At 44.7% G+C, this 19597-nt stretch overlaps 1 protein-coding gene across 7 annotated transcripts in view; it reads right to left on the bottom strand.

Annotated features, from left to right (window-relative positions):
* Positions 1 to 19591, bottom strand: part of ATG13 (autophagy related 13) — a 66613-nt gene extending 47022 nt beyond the window's left edge. For 5 of the 7 annotated variants that reach the window (XM_006157780.3, XM_006157783.3, XM_006157784.3 and 2 more), the window contains exon 1: positions 19348 to 19591. The gene's annotated coding sequence lies outside the window, so the exon portion shown is untranslated. Of the gene's footprint in view, positions 1 to 9788; positions 9811 to 18855; positions 18972 to 19347 lie in introns of those variants that run through there. The other 2 variants (XM_006157781.3, XM_006157782.3) reach the window with 2 other exon arrangements.
* Positions 19592 to 19597: the final 6 nt, after the last annotated feature.

Genomic DNA, 19597 nt, shown 5'->3' with positions numbered 1-19597 from the left:
CGCTGCAATCCCTTCTCCTCCATTCTCCTCTTGGGATCTTGGGCACACACACACACGCACCCAGCATGAGTTTTAAATCACTGGGTCTAGAACTCGAACCGTGGTTGAAGACATGGGAGTCCAGCGACATAGCCATTACGCTATCTGCTGGTCCTGTATCAGATTTTTTTAAATGTCTAATTAGGCCAAAAATGTTTTTATTCAACATAATGCTCCTACAGATATTTCTGTCCCTTCAAACCATGCCTGTTTCCCTTGACTTGCTACTAATAGCTTTTCTTGTCTGAGAAGTAACTTCATTTAATTAAAACTTTTTTTCAAGATTTAAGACAGTTAAGATTAATAAAAAATATGGAACCTTAAATAGAAATTTCATTTTAGCATCATTCTCAGCACATCACTTTCATGAATAGAACTTCATAAGAAATAACACTTTGAAGTCCCCAGGGTGTTAGGAAACATGTATAAACTTGTATCAGATTAAACGTTTTAGGATAATTCTCTGAAAATAATTAATTTGCCATTGTTGTATAATGGCTATAGAAATTGCCAACATCGAAATGCTAAGCACGAGATCTTACACATCTTAAGTACAAATGATAAAATCCAACTAAGAGAAAAGAACACAACCAAGTAAGCGGGTTTTCTAGATTTTAACTTACTTTTGTACTGAAATACTAATTTTAGGTGAAAAAATAAAATACATGAGTTCTACTCAGAAAGGCAGAAAAAAAAAGATATTTATCTCAGTTACCTTCTCAATCCTCAAATATATTTATAGAAATATAAAAGGTGTGTTGGGACCAGCAGTTAGCATATGGCTATGTTGCTGGACTCCCACATAGTTGACCGCGGTTCGCGTCCCGGACCCGGTGGCTTAAACTCACGCATGTGCGCACATGCCCAGGATCCCGAGAGGAGAATGGAGGAGAAGGGATTGCGGCATGACCATACCCCCGGGGGGGTGATTTCTCGCTTTCTGTCTCTCTGTCTGTCTGATGAGTGCACGCGCCCTATAGCAAAAACCTCTCGAAAAGAAAGAAATATAAAAAGTGTAAGTAATGCCCAAAGACAGCGAGAACAGAAGAGAAAATAACAAATGAAAGTACTGCGAAAGAAAAAGTGAATGGACTAGCAAGCATAAAGTTTTCAATGTTAATGTTTACTTATGCTCCCTCCTAAAACATACTTAAAATAACAAAAAAAAAAAAAGAAAGAAAAAAAGAAGGGGAGGAGATTTCAACAAGCATATATTCATGTACGCAGGAGCAGACAAAGAGATGACAACATCAAAGTTCTAGAAGATGGGAAACAGAAGAGAGAACTGGGGACCGGCAGGTGGCATGGTGGTTAAGATGCTAGACACTCCTACATGGCCAACCACAGTTGAGTCCTGGTCCTGGTTACTTGCTTTCTCACTTTCCTTCTCCCTCTCTCTGTGTCTCTCTCTGTTCAGATTAAAATAAGTGAATGAATAAATAAAACAATTCTTTTAAAAAAAAAAAAGAAAGAAATCCAAAATCCTTTATCACTCTCTCTTTCCTTCTCATCAATCCCTGGCAACTATGACTGTATGTTGTGTGTCTACAAATGCACATATTTTGGACATTTTATTTAAGTGAAATCATATACTATATGACCTTTTGCAACTGGCTTCTTCACAGCATATTTTCAATATTCAGTACTTATCGTAGCATGTTATCAGTACATCAGTCTTTCTGATGGCTGGAAAATAATCTAGCGTGTAGGTATATGTAACACATTTTGCTTAGTGATTTATCAGGTGAGTTGTGTCTACTTTTTGGTCTGTCTGGTATGAATAATATTGCTAAGAACATTCGTGAAGTTTTTAGGATAACATATGTTTTCCATTTTCTGGAGTATATAATGAGAAGTGGAATTCCTGGGTCATATGGTAATTCAACATTTAACTTTTTGAGGAACTGCCAAACTGTTTTCCAAAGCAGATGTACCATTTTAAATTCAGTAGTGGGTTGAAATTTAAGATAAGGATGTAAAATGAGGACAAAGGGGGCAGAGATGACAGACGCTATGTCTATGTATGGGCCTTCCTTATTTTCCTTTTTTTCCAAGTAATTCCCTCTTTTTCAGTCTTTCTCTGTTCTTCTATTTTCTCTATCTCTTTCTCTCTGATTTGCCAGAGATCACATGCCCTCATCAGAGAGAGGGAGCGAGAAGAAGAGGGAGGAAACACACCCCATGGGGGATGGTCATGCCACTTCCATCCTCCTCTTTCTCCTCCTTTCAGGATTTTGGACACACTCACACACACCTAATGTGTTTTTAAAGTTGCTTGGTCCAGGACTTCAGCCACACAGCCAGCCATGTGGGATCTGGCCTTCTTAACCCAGACATGGGCTGGCCTTTCTCTTCTTTTTTAATCCGTAATATACAACCCAGGTAAGTATGATATCATTGCTACGTTCTTTTAAGTTTTTTAAATTTTTTTCCATTGGGATTAGCAAGTGGCGTGGTGGTTAGGGCGCTAGACACTCCCATGTGGCTGACCACGGTTCAAGTCCCGGACCTGGCAGTTTGCTTTCTCTCTCTCTCTCTCTGGTCAAATGAAAATAAAGTGAATAATAAATAAAATGAAGCAAAAATAATTATAATTTTTTTTTTCCATTAAGCTTTTTGCCATAGGGCATGAGTGGTCCTGGAGAGAAACAAAGACAGATACTGATGGAGAGAGAAATCAGCCCCCCTGAGGAGAGGGGATAGCCGGCACAATCCCTTCTCTATTTTCCTACAATCTGGGCACACACGCACACATGCACCCAACTTGACTTTCACACCACCAGGTCCAGGATTTTAACCACAGTCAACCATGTAGGAGTCCAGCACTGTAACCACTACATCACCTGCTTGGCATTCTTTTAAGTTTTAAAAGTTTATTTCTTCCATGAGTGAGAGAGACAAAGATAGAGATTCTTTTTTAAAAATGACTACTTACTTAATTTTATTCATTATTATTATTTTAATTTGATCAGATAGAGGCACACAGAGATAAGAACAGAGAGCGGGAAAGTAAGAAAGCAAGCTGCCAGGTCCAGGACTTAAACTGCAGTCAGCCATATGGGAATCCAGCCTCTCAACCACTGCCCCACCTGCCAGCTCCGAGACAAAGACTCTTAATATGGTCCAGAATCTGCGATCTACCCCTCGCCTCAGGCTAACTCCAGATAGAGTCACACATGGACCTGTTACACTCAGGGAGCTCTCCAGACACAAAACTAGGGGTTTCGCATGTCGGTCTGCCTCCCAGAACATCGCATTTATCACTACACCACTGTCCGGATCTTAAGGATTTTTGTTTGTTTTAACTTACAAAATTGATGGATTTCTTTCTTTCAACAAACACTTTTCTCTTTATATGCCTAAGGGTATATGTGCTCACCAGAGTGAGATACAGAGACACAGAGAGAGCGAGAGAAAGAACCACTATGGAGAATGGTGAGGTGAGCGTGTACGTGCCCAGGTGTTTTCAAGTCTCTGGGTCTCAAACTGAACCGTGCAGTTGGCCATGTGAGATCTGGCTCCCTAAATCACTAGGCCGGGAAGCCAGGCCAACAATTTAACTTTGAGCCGGTGACTTTTCTGGTATGTGAATTACATCTCACTGTTTCATTCTTTTATTTAAATTTGGCTAGAAGATACGTGCGCTCTCCGGAGACAAGAAGGGGAGAGAAAGAGGAGAGGGAGAAAGCACCTTCCCATGGGGTGTGGTCAAGCACAACCCCTTCTCCTCCATTTCTCCCTCTTTCTGGGGTTTTGGGCACACGCACACCCAACATGCTTCTCAAGTCACAATGTCCAGGACTCCAACTGCGTGGTTGGCCATGTGGAAGCTGGCTCCCTTAACCACCAGGCCACCGGCTGGTCCTGTCTCAATTTACCTTTTTTCTAATTTATGAGAAAGTAAGCGTGTACAAGTGAGAGAGAGAGCGCCCTCCACAGGGCTTGGTCATATTGTAATCCCTTCTTCCAGTACTCCAGCCCGCCAGGTTCCTGGACAAGTACTTGAGTGTACAGCTTGTTTTCAGGTCAGCCAGGCCAGGGACTCACACTGCTGCTGAAACTATATCTCAATTTTTAATTAAAAAAAAAATTATTAATTTTTAAAGAATTATTTTATTTAACGTTATTTATCCATTTGTTTATTTTAATTTGACCAGAGAGTGATAGTGTGTGAGAGAGCAAGAGAGAGCATAAGAAAGCAAGCCGCCAGGTCTGGGACTCGAATCATGCTCGGCCATGTGGGAGTCCAGCGCCCTTAACCACCATGCCACCTACTGGTCCCAAATATTTATGAAATTTTGGGACCAGCACTTGGCATACTGGCTATGTCACTGGACTCCCACATAGTCAACCACAGTTCAAGTCCTGGACCCGGTGGCTTAAACTCAAGCTGGGTGCGTGAGTGTGTGTGCCCAAGATCCTGAGAGGAGAATGGAGGAGAAGGGATTGCGGAGTGGCCATCTCCCCTGGGGGGTGATTTCTCGCTTTCTATCTATCTCTCTGTGTCGTTCTGGTAAGTGCACGCGCCCTATAGCACTTCTCAAAAACAAAAAAACATAAATATAAATTAAATTTTATTTATTATTATTTTTTAAACTGACCAGAGAAAGAAATGGACAGAGAGAAAATGGGAAAACGAGAAAGCAAGCCACCAGGTCTGGGACTCAAACCCCGGTTAGTAATGTGGGAGTAAATCAACCAACACACCACCTGCTGACCCTTCAATTTTTATTATTTTTTTTTAGTGATTTTTGCTATAGGGTGCATGTGCTTGCCAGAGAGACAGAGAAAGGGAGAAATCACCCTCCAGGGAGGATGGCCACACCACAATGCCTTCTCCATTCTCCTCTTGGAATCTTGGGCACACATGCACACGCGCCTGGCATGAGTTCTAAGTTGCCAGGTCAGGACTCAAATCACAGTCAACTATGTAAGAGTCCAGCAAAGTAACTATTATGCCATCTGCCCAAATTTTTCATTTTTTTATTGACAGAGGATGCAAGAGGGAAAAGGAGGCAAAGAAAGCATCCCTCAATGGGGAATAGCCATGCCACAATTTCTTCTCCATTTCTGCACCCTATTAGGATTTTGGACATGAACATTCCCATGCCTAGCATGTCTTTCAACCCACTAGGCATACAAAACACTACTAAAATACGGCCCTACTTGTGCTAGGCAACCAACACCATACGTCTTCAAAACAACATATGTTGACAAACATGTTTACCTGACTGCTTTGGTGGACATTCATAAACAACTTGATTGCCTTTGCAGTCAAGGCCTGCCTAAACCACTCAGACAAACTGCTATCTCCATAAGCCACAAGCCATGACAGGAAGATAACCAAACTGGTCATAAAGATAATAATGGGGGGAGGGCGGCATGGTGACTAAGGTGTTGGACTCTCACATGGCTGACCACAGCTCAGTTCAAGCCTTGGACATGGCAGCTCGCTTTCTCACTTTCCCTGTCTCTGTCAATCTCTTTCTGGTGAGTGCACATACCCTATAGCAAATTTAATAATAATAATAATAATGAATAAAGCTAAATGAATAATTCTTTACAAAAAGATAAAGTATGGCACATGGGACCAGAAGTTGGCGTAATGGCTATGTCGCTGGACTCCCATGTAGTCAACTGCAGATCGAATCCCAGACCCGGTGGCTTAAACTCATGCCGGGCACGTGTGCATGTGTGCCCAAGATCCCGAGAGGAGAACAGAAAAGGGATTGCAGGGTGGCCATCCACCCTGGAAGGGAGGAGGATTTCTCATTTTCCCTCTCACAGTCTCTCTCTCTCCCAGCAAAAGCATGTGCCCTAAAACAAAATATTCTCAAAACACAGAGCTATAATTTATATTACTTCAAGCTAGCTTTTAAAAAATTGTGTTTCCTGGGGCCAGCAGGTGGGGTGGTGGTTAAGGTGCTGGACTCCCACATGGCAGATCACTCTCTTCAAGTCCCAGACCCAGCAGCTTTAAAAGTCATACCAGACATACATGTGCACATGACCAGAATTCTAAAAGTAGAATGGAGAAGAGATTATAGCATGGCCATCCCTGCTGCAGGGTGGTTTCTTGCAGGGTGGTTTCTCAATTTTCCTCTGTCTTTCTTCAGCAAGCACACAAGCCATATGGTTATAAAAAAAAAAAGTGAGCGAGCGAGAGAGAAATGTCCTTAAGATTAACACATATTGTAGCATGGGTCAGAATTTCCCTCCTTTTAAAAAATATTTTAAAGAATTATTTCATTTCATTTCATTTTATTTATTTATTTTACTTTGACAAGAGTGATGGGGGTGGAGGAGTGAGAAAGCAAGCCTTCAGTCTGGGATTCAAACCATAGTCAGCCATGTAAGAGTCCAGCACCTTTAACCACCAGCTTAAGGCCAACTTCCAGCCCAGAATTTCCCTCCTTTTTAAGACTGAGTAATACTCCACTGTATGGATAAACCACTTTGTTGATCCATTCACACATAATGAAGACATGAAGCTTCTACATTTTGGCTATGTAAAACTGTTATGAACATGGATGTACAACTATCTTTTTAAGGCCCCTCTTTCAATTCTTCGGATGTATACCCAGAAGTGGAATTGCTGCATCATATGGCAATTTTATATTTAAGTTTTTTAAGAACTGTCATACTGTTTTCCATAATGGCTGTACCATTTTACATTCGCACCAACAGGGCACAAGAGTTCCAATTTTTCCACATCCTTACAACACTTTCTGCGTGTTTTATAGCAGCCAACTAGGAGTCAGATGGTGGTGCGGTGCTAAAATGTGATGGTCTATGAGGCTGGCCCATAGGAAGGTTCCAGGTTCATGTCGAGACCTCCCTGAATAGGCAGGGCACACGTAGAGGGCAGAAGCATGCCGGACATGGATGTGCTCATGACCTGGGGATGGCTGATGCTGGGGCAGGGCGTGGTGGACCACAGCATCAAGACCCTGCAGGAGGTGCTGTCTCCAACGCGTTAGAAACAATCAGGGCCAGCCAGCAGCATGGTGGTTGCGGGTAGCCAGATCCCACATGGCCTATAGCGTGGTTCGAGTCCTGCACAGGGAGGCTGGAAAAACACACTAGGTATATATATATGTGCCCCAAATCCTGAGAGGACAAAGGAGAAGGGATTGTGGATGGCGAGACCATGCCCGTGGGGGAAGAGGGGAACAGGGAGCAGAGAAAACAGTTTGGTTTTTCCTTTCTCTTTTCAGAGGTGGTTCAAGGTAAAGGTTTTCATTATAAAACACTTTAGAAATCACTCAGCTTTCATGATGTGGAATAAAGTCCACTCTGAGCCTCTGTCAGAAAGAAGCGTAACTGCTCTCAGGAAGAAAACACTGCCATCCTAGCTGAAGGCTGCATTCAGAGCCTCCCAGGTGCCTCAGGCATCTTCTCCCTCTCCTCCGGCATGTCCCTGCCAGCCAGTCTTCTCTCAGAGGGCTGACCTTGTTTTGTTCCTAAGTTCTAGCCTTCAGACAGAATGACAGTGACATCCTGCAGCTGGCAACCGGCTAAGGACAAACAAGATATATGGCAGACTATAACTGCCAGAAGTGACACCCAGAGATAACAGTAAAACAGCCCAGGGGTTGTGGAGGGCCAGCAGGCATCCTGACCACCGTGACTCCCTAACCGTAACCCGCCTTTCCTTAGGGGCCGGTGAAGTCCACAGCCCCACCCTTCAGGGCCCATGCAGCTCCGCGTCTGGCCCGTTTACTCTCTTGAAAAGTGAACCAACAACTATTCTGTTCTTACTCTGAGTCTATGAATTCTTTCACAGCCCGTAGCACCGGCCACCCTACCACTAGTCACAAATCATCTTTATAACTTTTCATATACGATATCTGGTATATATTTAAAGGAGACCACCCATTCATGGAGACAAACCCAAATGGCTAAAATTCAAGAGATAAAATAACATTAGAGAAGCCACCAAGTGGTGCGGTGGCTGGGGTGCTGGCCAACCATGGTTCAAGTCTCAGACCTGGCAGCTAGCTTTCTCACTTTCCCTCCCTCCCTGTTTCTCTCTAGTGAGAACACATGCCCTGAAGGAAATTTAAATAATAATAATAAATAAAACTAAATAATAAAAAACATACCTATTTTAAAAAGTATTAGAAACATTAATGGCGTTATTAGAGCCTTTAAGATAACTGTGTTTAAGTGTTCAGTTAAAGGGTCAGCAGATGATATGGCAGTTAAGATCTGGACTCACACATGGTTAATCACAGTTCAAGTCCCAGACCTGGAGACTTGCTTTCTCTCTGTGTCTCTGGTGAGCACATATGCACGATAGCAAATTTTTTTCAATAATAATAATAATAAAAATAATGAGGCAGGACCAGCAAATAGTGCAAAGGCTATGTCGCTGGACTCCCATGTAGCCAACCACAGTTCGAGTCGCGGACCCGGTAGCTTAAACTCACACCAGGTGCGTGTGCATGCGTGCCCAAGATGCCGAGAGGAGAATGGAGGAGAAGGGATTGCGGATGGCCATCCCCCCTGGGGGGGTGATTTCTCACTTTCTGTCTCTCTGTCTCTCTCTTTCTGGCGAGCGCACACGCCTTATAGCAAAAAAAAAAATCTCAAAAAAAGAGAGGTTTTTTTTTTTTTAAGTGTTCAATGAAATAAAACCCATAATAGAGAATTTTAACTGAGAACTAGAAACTATAGAAAGAACCAAAGGAACCCATGGCCTAGTAGTAAAGGGAGTTGAATCCCACATGGCCATCAGTGACCATGAGATTTGAATGCTGGCCCTGGTGGCTTGAAAAACACACTGGGCACATGTTTATGTGCCCCAAATCCTGACAGAATGAAGAAATGGAGGAGAAAGGGTTAAGGAGTGACTATGAGCCCTTGTGGGTAGGGGTGGTGCTTTTTCTCCCTGTCTTCTCTTTCTGGTAGGTACATGCACCCTCTAAACAAAACAAAACAAAAAATGAAACAAAACAAGTTCTAGAACATATAAATAAATATAATACACTAAATGTGTTTTATTTTGTTTATTTTTTTTTTTTAGGTTTTTGCCATAAGGTGCATGTGCCTGCTGAAGAGACAGAGACAAACAGTGAGAAATCACCCTCCAGGGAGAAGGCTACCCTTCAATGCCTTCTCCGGTCATCCCTCAGGATTTGGGGCATGCACCCAGCATGATTTTCAAAGGTCCAGGACTCGAACTGCAGTAGGCCATGTGAGACTCCAGCACCTTACCCACCGCTTCACTTGCTGGCCCGAGTTTTTTCAATTACTGATTTTAAAACTACATTAGGCCAGGAGAAGAGAAAAACAGTGAAAAGGGGAGCCAACAGATGGCAGAGCAGTTATGTCACTAGACTCCCACATGAGTGACCACAGTTTGAGTCCCAGATCCAGTGGCTTGAAGCTCACGTGGGGCATGCAAGCATGCATGCCCAAGATCCTGGGAGGAAAATGGAGGAGAAGGAATTGCAGCATGGCTATCCCTCTGGGGGTTATTTCTCACTCTTGCTCTCACTGTCTATGTCTCTCCAGTAAGAACATGTGCCCTAAGGTAAAAACATACTTTAAAAAATGGAGAAAAGGAATATAGGCAAGAAAATATTCAAAATGAACCACAGAGAGGCAAAGGATGAAAAACAGAGAAAATACAGGAGATGTGAACTGACCACACACTTCTGGGTTGCTTTAGAGAATGAAAAGGGGCATTTCTGTGGCATTATTTAACAATACTGTGACACTAAGACAACAGACAAGAGGGTTACCTGACAGAGGACATGGAGAAAGGGCTACTGTACCTATTACTGGAGTCCTAGAAGAAAAGGAGAGAAAATACACAGTTGAGAATTTTCATACAAGAGTAAAGAAAACTAAGGTGGGTAAGTATGGTCTAGACAGCTTACCAGGAAGACAAGAAAGTAAACAAGAGACTTTAACGGCTGGTCGGCAGGGTGAGTACACAGCTGCGTGGGGATCTGGGGATTTAGAAACATTCATCTGAACATGGAGGGTAAGAGAAAGTAAATATACTGGAAGCAGAAGTAATCTAGATGGAAGCTGGTGTTAAGACTTGAATAAGGTGGGCTTGTAAATGTCACAGCGGGTACATGGCCACCCGTGGTTCGAGCCTCAGACCAAGCAGCTTGAAAATTATGCCAGGTTCATGTGCGTGTGTGCGGAAAATCCTAGGAGGAAAAAGGAGAAGAAGGGACTGCAGTATGGCCATCGCCCCAGTGGGGGTGATTTCTCACTTTCCTTGTTACTATCTTTTTCTGTCTCTCTCCAGCAAGTTCATATACCCTATGGCAAAAGTCTTTAAAAAAAAAAAGCACATGTCCATGCATATCCCAAAATCTCAAAAGGACACTGAATGAGAAGAGACCGTAGCATGGACAATCCTCTTGGTGGGTGATTTCTCACTCTCCCTCTCTGCCTCTCTCCAGCAAGCACACTTGCCCTAAAGCCCTCCCCCCAAAAAAAAGATTTTTTTCCCTATGTTTTCTTTGTTTCTTCTCTTTTCTTCTTCTTCTTTTTTTTTTTTTGAGAGGTTTTTGTTATAGGGCACATGCACTTGCCAGAAAGAGACAGAGAGACAGAAAGCAAGAAATCATCCGGGGGTGGGAGTGGCCTCGCTGCAATCCCTTCTCCTCCATTCTCCTCTTGGGACCTTGGGCACACATGCACACGTGCCTGGCCTGAGTTTAAGCCACTGGGTCAGGACTCAAACCGGGGTCAACTATGTGGGAGTCCAGAAACAGCTATTTAACATAAAGAGTTTTTTATTTTTAATTAGGTTCTTGTTCTTTTTCTTAACAACTTTTTTTTAGAATTATTATTTATTTAACTCTTTATTTATTTTTAAATTTGACCAGAGAAAGACAGAGTGGGGGCGAGGTGAGAAAGCAAGCCACCAGGTCTAGGACTCAAACCATGGTCGGCCATGTGGGAGTCCAGCACTCTTAACCACCTGCCAGCCATTTTAACATAAAGTTTTTAATGTTTTGGATTCAGGCTTAAAAGTTCAATATGAAGGCAGGCAAAGTGGCGCATACCCTTTTTTTTTCTTGAGAGGTTTTTGCTATAAGGGCACGTGTGCTCGCCAGAAAGAGAGAGAGACAGAAAGTGAAAAATCACGAAAATTCCCCAAGGGGAATGGCCACGCCACAATCCCTTCTCCTCTATTCTCCTTTTGGGATCTTGGGCACGCACATACACATGGCATGGCGTGAATTTAAGCCACCAGGTCTGCGACTCGAACCACGGTCAACTACATGGGAGTCCAGCAACACAGCCATTATGCTAACTGCTGGTCCAGCATGCCTTTAATCCTAGCTACACAGGAGGCTGAGGTAGGAGGATCAGAAGTCTGAGACCATTCTGGGCAAAACAGGGAGACGCTGTCTCTTTTATTTTTTATTTTGGCCAGCTAGTGTATACACTGGCCAGGGAGACAGAGACAGAGAGAAAGGGAGAAGGACTGCCCAAAGGCATAGTCATACCGCAATACTTTCACCATTTCGCTTTTATTTTTTAAAGATTTTACTTTATTTTATTTATTTTAATTTGACCAGAAAGGGACAGTAGGAGAGAGCAAGAGAGACAGCAAGTGAGAAAGCAAGCCACTAGGTCTAGAACTCAAACCGTGATCGGCGGGGGGGGAGTCCAGTGCCCTTAACCACCACGCCACTGGCCAGCCCCATCCGTTTCTCCATCTTGTCAGGATCTGGGGTACACACATGCACCCACTGTGTTTTCTAAACTGCAGCAGCAAGGATTCAAACTGTGAATGTGAAGCTGGCCATGTGGAATCTGGTTCCCTTAACCACTAGGTCAGAAGGCCAGCCTGAGACCTTATTTCCTAAAAAAAGCAATATGGCAAATCACGAACAAGTAAAAAGGAAATAAACAGGTTAAGTACATTAAGCCAAACAGAACAAAACGGTAATCTCTCCACTTTTAAACATCAGAGTTATAAAATCATAAAGATCCCTTTTTCCATTTAGAAAGTTCTTCATAAACGGGACCAGGAGCTGGCATAGTGGCTATGTCACTGGATTCCCATGTAGTTAACTGCGGTTTGAGTCCTGGACCTGGTGGCTTAAACTATCTCCAGGTGAATGTGCCTGTGTGCCCAAGATCCTGAGAGGAGAATGAAGGAGAAGGGATTGTGGTGTGGTCATCTCCCCTGGGTGGGGCGGTGATTTCTTGCTTTCTATCTCTCTGTCTCTCTCTGTCTTTCTGGCAAGCACAAGCACCCTATAGCAAAAAATTTTTTAAAAAATAAGATTTGAAAATACATAAAATGATTTTTTTTTGGAGAGGTTTTATTGCTATAGGGTGCATGCGCTCGCCAGAAAGAGAGAGACAGAAAGACAGAAAGCGAGAAATCACCCCCCAGGGGGGATGGCCATGCCATAATCCCTTCTCCTGGGGGGAGTGGCCATGCAATATTCCCTTCTCCTCCATTCTCCTCTCAGGATCTTGGGCACACACCACACACGCCCGGCCTGAGTTTAAGCCACCGGGTCCAGGACTAGAACCGTGGTCAACTACATGGGAGTCCAGCAACAGCCATTATGCTAACTGCTGGTACTGAAAATACATAAAATGATTTTTAACCCAGTATTTCACTTGTGTGTGTACAAATCAAAAGTGGAAGCAGTATTTATTTATTTTGGGGGAGAAGCTTTTTGCTATAGGGCACGTGCGCTCACCAGAAAGACAGAGAGACAGGGAGACAGAAAGCGAGAAATCACCCCCCACGGGCGATGTCCATGCTGCAATCCCTTCTCCATTCTCTTCTTGGGATTTGGGCACACAAGCACACACGCCTGGTGTGAGTTTAAGCCACTGGGTCCAAGACTCAAACTGTGGTTGACTACACGGGAGTCCAGCGACATAGCCATTATGCCAACTGCTGGTCCCAAGAAGTACTTTTTTTTAAATAGCAGTATTAAGTTATGACTTCCATAAATTCTTGATTTACCCTTACTTTTTCTAAGGAGATACAACTGGCAGTCAACTCAGCATTGAGCTGTTTTTCCAAGTAGTGGTGATTCACATTCTCACCCCTTCCCTGGTGACAAAGGGCATGTGAGGGACACAACTAGGACAAGACAAACTACTGTGCAATTTAAATTGTCCTTCAAAGGGTTTCTCTAAATAAACTGGCCCACATTTACTCTATAGTTAAAAACACCCAGCTACTCAAAAAATAATTAAAAATTCCTTTAAGGATTCAAAATCCCTTTAAGGATTTAAAACTCAAACCTTAAGAAAAGCTTTTTGGAGAACCAGCAGTTAGCATAATGACTATGTGGCTGGACTCCCGCATAGTCAACCGTGGTTTGGGTCTCGGACCCGATGGCTTAAACTCATGCCGGGCGCATGTACGTGCATGCCCAAGATCCTGAGAGGAGAGTGGAGGAGAAGGGATTGCAGCGTGGCCATTCTCCCTGGGGGGTGATTTCTCGCTTTCTGTCTCTCTGTCCCTCTATGTCTGTCTGGCGAGTGCCCGCCCCCTATAGCAAAAACCTCTCAAAAAAAAAAGGCTTTTTGATTTCCCTAGGGCAGTAAAGACTATACAGCTTCCATTACATTTTCCTGGCTACAGTACCGCTACCCTATCAGATTATTTGGAGTTTCTGTCTCCACAATTCCAGAGAGGAAGCAGGACCAGCAACTCTACGCACTTTCTACCGTTAAATCAATGCACAAAAATGGCGGCTTATGGAAATTCATCTTACTCAGCTCAACATCCCACATTGAAAATTCCTTACCAATCATCTACATATAAGGTTCAACAAAGTTCTGTTCACAGATAAACTTCTTAGGTCACCCTAGCATTGTGATGAAAGGAGTGGGAACCCAGAGGCCAACTGCCATTCCAAATCCTGGGCCCAGAGGCTTGAAAAACCCCAGGGTATGTGTGCATGTGGGCCGCAAATCCATCTGATGGCATGGAGAAAAGGCGAAGACCAGATTGTGGTGTAACCATTGGGCAGTTCCCACTCTCTCCCTCTCTCTCCGACTTTTTCTGACAAGCAGACATACCCTCTGGCAATTAATATAAATAAATGCATTCCTTTACTGAAGTGGACGTATTTTAAGACTGAGAAGTCGAAAGTCTTAAGCAATACAGTAATTCAAATATTAGCTGAGGGCCAGAAGGTGGCATAGTGGTATGGTGGTGAAGGCAGTTCAAGCCCACATGTTACTGCCCAGTTGAGTGCTAGACCTGGCAGCTTGAAAAACATGCCTGGCACATGTGCCCAAAATCCCAAAAGAAAGGAGAAATGAAGAAGGATTTGCAGTGAGACCAATGACCTCAGAGGATGCTTTCTCCCTGATTTTCTCTGTCTCCCTCTAGCAAGCATACAAACACACACACCACACATGTATGTATATATAAATATATGTGTATGTATGTGTGTGTATATATATATATCTTAGGGATCAGCAGACAGCATAATGGTTATGTTGCTGGACTCCCACGTAGTCAACAATGATTTGAGTCCCAGACCCAGTGACTTAAAACTCACGCCAGGCATGTTTGCTTGCATACCCAAAATCCTAAGAAGAGAAAGGATTCTTTTTTTTTTTAAGAGGTTTTTGCTATAGGGCGCGTGCGCTCGCCAGACAGACAGAGAGAGACAGAGAGACAGAAAGCGAGAAATCACCTCCCAGGGGGGATGGCCCCGTCGCAATCCCTTCTCCTCCATTCTCCTCTTGGGATCTTGGGGAGGCACACACACGCGCCCGGCGTGAGGTTAAGCCCCCAGTTCCTGGACTGGAACCTTGGTCGACTACGTGGGAGTCCAGTGACATAGCCATTATGCTAACTGCTGGTCCCAAAAGAAAGGATTCTTAAGTGGGTACATTTTCAGATACTCAAAACTATCTCTGAGGAACCAGCAGATGGAATAATGGTTATGTCGCAGGACTCCCAGTAGTCCACTGTTTCAAGAACTCAACCCAGCGGCTTAAACTCAAGTGGGTCCATGTGCATGTGTACCCAAGATCCTGAGAGGAAAATGGAGAAGGGATTGTGGTGGGGCCATCCCCACTGGGGTGGGGGGTGATTTCTCATTTTTTGTCTATGTCTCTTTGTCTTTCCGGTGAGCACACGAGGCCTATAGCAAAAACCTCTTAAAAAAATTATCCTTGGGAAAATTACTTATATAGTAGGGCCTGGGTCTTGGGAAACTCAAATGTTAATGACCTGGGCTTCTTTTGCCTTAAGGCTGTAGACACCCTGAGATGAGTCATGGAGGTCACAAGCTCACAAGCTAATGCAGGTGGGTGGGTGGAGGACTAAGAAACAATAATAAAGGCATAAGCATAAAAGAGATAAGAACCAACAGGAGGCCTGGTGATTAAGACACTGAAACCCAATGGTGGACTCTGTGGTCCAAGTACTGGATCCAGTGGCTTAAAAGAAAGACTGGGTGAAAAAAAAAAAAAAGGGGGAGAGGAACCAGCAATTGGCATGATGACTATGTCGCTGGACTCCCATGTAGTCAACAGTGGTTCGAGTCCCAGACCCAGTGGCTTAAACTCGCACTGGGTATGTATGCGTGCGTGTCCAAGATCCCGAGAGGAGAATGGAGGAGAAGGGGCTATGGCGAGAACATCCCCCCTGGGGAGTGATTTCTCATTTTCTGTTTCTCTGTCTTTCTGGTGAGCGCATGTGCCCTATAGCATAAACCTCTCCAGAAAAAAAAACACTGGGTGCATGTGCGTGTCTAAGAGGAGAATGGAGAAAAGACTGTGGCATGACCTTCCCCCTCTCTGTCTCTCTCTAGTGAGAGCATGTACCCTATGGCAAAAGTTTAAAATAAAGTAGGTGGTTAAGGCACTGGACTCCCACACGGTCCAGTGATTTGTGTCCCAGACCTGAATGCGTGAAACTCATACCAAGTGTATGAGTGTGCGTGCCCAAATTCCTGAGAGAATGGAAGAGAGGGGATTGCGGTGTGGCCACCCCCCCTGTGGGTGGTTTCTCACTTTCTCTCTGAGTGTTGCTCTCTATGCCTCCAGCAAGCACACACGTCCTAGAGAAAAAAAAAAAACAAAACCTGGGACCAGCAGGTAGCATAATGGTTATGTGGCTGAACCCCCCCAGTCAACCTTGGTTCAAGTCCCAGACCCAGTTTCTTGAAACTCACAGTGGGGGCGTGTGGATGCATGCCCAAGATCCGGAAAAGAAGGGAGGAAAAGGGAGTGTGGAGTAGCCATCCCGCCCGGCGGTGATTTCTCCAGCTTTCTGTCTCTCCGCCTCTCTGGCAAATACACATGACCTATACAAATATCTCCCTCTAAAACAAAACAAAACACTAAAATAAATAAATAAAAGAGATCTACTGTGTGTGTTCCTCCCCCCCATTTTTTTGAGATTTTTGCTAAAGGGTACATACACTTGCCAGAGAGACAGAAAGCATGAAATAATCGCGACCTGGGAGGATCTCTTCTCCTACATTCTCCTCCTGGGATCTTGGGCACGCATGCACTCATGCCAGGGATGGGTTTTAAGCCCCTGAATCCGTGACTTTAACTACCATAGGCCATGTGGGAGTCCAGTGACGTAACCATTATTCCATCTGCTGGCCCTCTGCTGCAACTTCATACAGTATAATTCTAGTATGTTTATATGATTGGACTCGACTGCGTCCAGCTGATTCTCAACCCTTAAAAATATACCTTGGGGGACCAGCAGTTAGTGTAATGGCTATGTCGCTGGACTCCCATGTAGTCGACCGCGGTTCGAGTCCCAGACCCGGTGGCTTAAAACTCACGCCGAGCGTGTGTGTGTGCATGCCCAAGATCCCGAGAGAATGGAGAAGGGACTGCGGTGTGGCCATCCCCCCAGGGGGTGATTTCTCGCTTTCTGTCTCTCTGTCTGTCTCTGTCTGTCTGGCGAGCACACACGCCCTATAGCAAAAACCTCTCCAAAAAAATAATAAATACCTTGGAGTATTTAATAGCTAAAAATTTGCAGTGTTTGCTTCGATTTTCAGTCAATTTCAAGTCAATTTTAATGTTTTCCAAGCCACAGAGCCAGAATTCCAACTGGGCAGTCATGTGGCATCTGGCTCCCTAAGTACCTGGAATGGGACTGGCCCCTAACTACTGCTGGGGGAAAAATAAAAATACACAATATGACCTGGTATGTGTAAATAATGGGGAACCCAGTGATTGATACTTTTTATGAAATTTAAATCTTAAGAGTCGCCACAGGCAGCCTTAAGCCACTCTCTCTTTGTCCATCCAGGCCCAATCCTACCTCTCAGGAGTGTACTTTCACTTTTAAACTACCTTTTTCTTTCAAAAAAGAAAGTTGCCATAGGCTTCTTAACTTTATACCCAGAAAGATACAATTTGAAAACTACATGAATTATCTACAGGAATCTTCTCAGACTGAGCAAATGGGGCATGGTGCTTCAGGACTTATTCATAATCCACTATGTACTGAAAGTGTTAAGGGCCAGGATACCATTCCATAAGCATTTGTAAGACTTCTCCGAGGCTGAAAAATAAAGTTAAAAGCAGTAACGAGGGAACCAGCAGTTAGTGTAATGGCTATGTCGCTGGACCCCCCCACGTAGTCTACCGCGGTTCGTGTCCTGGACCCGGTGGCTTAAAACTCAACGCCAGGCACGTGTGTGTGCATGCCCAAGATCCCAGGAGGAGAATGAAGGAGAAGGGATTGCGGCGTGACCATCCCCCCTGGGGGGTGATTTCTCGCTTTCTGTCTCTATGTCTCTCTGTCTTTCTGGCGAGCGCACGCGTCCTATAGCGAAAACCTCTCAAAAAATAAAAAAAAATAAAAAAAATAAAAAGCAGTAACAAAAAACCTTGTAATTTAGCCAGAACCACGTGAAAAGGAAATACACTCATAAAACACACAAAAACCCAGAAGTTAGTGTATAAGAAGGATCTGTTATTTCAATTATGCATATATCCTCTGAAAGCTCCAGTAAATTCTACCATCTTAGAAGATGAGTTTTAGGGGCTGGCAAGTGGTATGACAGTGGTTTGAGTCCAAAACCTGGCGGCTTGCTTTCTCTGTCTCTGTCTCAACAAACTAAGAATAATAAATAATTTTTAAAAAAAATAAGATGAGGGGACCAGCAGTTGGCATAATGGCTATGTCGCTGGACTCCCATGTAGTCGACCGTGGTTCGGACCCGGTGGCTTAAACTCATGCCAGGCGCGTGTGCATGTGTGCCCAAGATCCCGAGAGGACAATGGAGTAGAAGGGATTGCGGCGTGGACATCCCCCCTGGGGGTGATTTCTCACTTTTGTGTCTCTCGGTCTGTCTCTTTCTAGCGAGTGCACGTGCCCTATAGCAAAATAACCTCTCCAAAAAATATATATAATGAGTTTTAAACTAAGCATAATTAAAAAGATAATTTTTAAAAATGCCAGAGGGCACTTGTGCTCTCCAGAGACAGAGCGAGAGGAAGAAAGCACCCCGAATGGGCTGTGGTCACACCTCCATCCCTTCCCCTCCATTTCATCCTGTGAAGATTTTGGACACCATACACACATACCTGCATGCCTGTCAAGCTACTAGAGCACAACCCAAGCAGTTGGCCATGTGAGATCCAACTCCCTTAACCACTAGGCCACAGGACCGCCCTACCTACCTCTTTTAATTCTTTTTTTTTTGGGGGGGGAGGCATGGGGGAGCTGTGGGGTCGCCAGCGAGGATGAAACTCCAAAAGCTGACATGTTACACTGAGTTGAGCAGACTGAGCACTATCCATAACTGGGGAAGTGAAAACTAAGATGAGCTAGTGATGAGCCCAAGAAGGTGTTTTGCCACTTACCCAGAAATTTAGTTAATGAGAATGGGTTGCAGGTTTCCACGGGTCCTTCCACTGCCAGTAGGAAGATAGTCGTGGACCTTGGGTCCCTTTTTTCACTAGTCAACAGTCACCCTCACCTACACGCGGGGTACATATTTGGCACTCAGCAATTCTTGATTCAATGAAAACCTACCTCACTCGTGTTCGTGCCCAACCCGAGTTATAGGCCCACAAATTACCTCCAAAAAGCCTTAACACCTTACCCAAAGACCTGAGAAGGCGGAGAGGACAGTTCTGGGACTCGCTTTAAAGACCAGGAACGAGGAAAGGACAACTGGGCCTACACCAACCCGACTGCTCAAAGAAAACCCAGGGGCTCAACGTGCTGAAACACAGCCAGTCGGCTTCGGCCTCCACAAGGAGGTACCCAGCGGGCCGCGCATCCACAGCCTCCCACCCGAGGGCGCTGAGAGATCTGAGGGTCCCCCCGCACCCGCACCCCAAAGTTAGTACCTGCGAAGCTGCGGCACAGAGAGAGACTCGGGGCTCGCATTACGGAGGCCGGGGCCTGGGCCCGGCCAGCCGCGCCTCCCGGCAGACGGTTCCGCGTTCCGGGGCTGCGGTGACAGCACAGGACGCAGAGAGACCTGACGCCTCTGGGGGCTCCCGTCTCGCAGGCCCCGGCCGTCAAGCTCCCAGGACCGCGCCACTTGTCGCCCTCACGTCGACCAGCGTTCTTCCGGGCTCCCCTTACCCGTCCAGC

Source organism: Tupaia chinensis, unplaced genomic scaffold (genome assembly GCF_000334495.1).
Source record: "Tupaia chinensis unplaced genomic scaffold, TupChi_1.0 Scaffold000561_1, whole genome shotgun sequence".
Classification (NCBI taxonomy): domain Eukaryota; kingdom Metazoa; phylum Chordata; class Mammalia; order Scandentia; family Tupaiidae; genus Tupaia; species Tupaia belangeri.
Note: the sequence above shows the minus strand (reverse complement) of the source record. Positions and strands in the feature narration are given on the sequence as shown.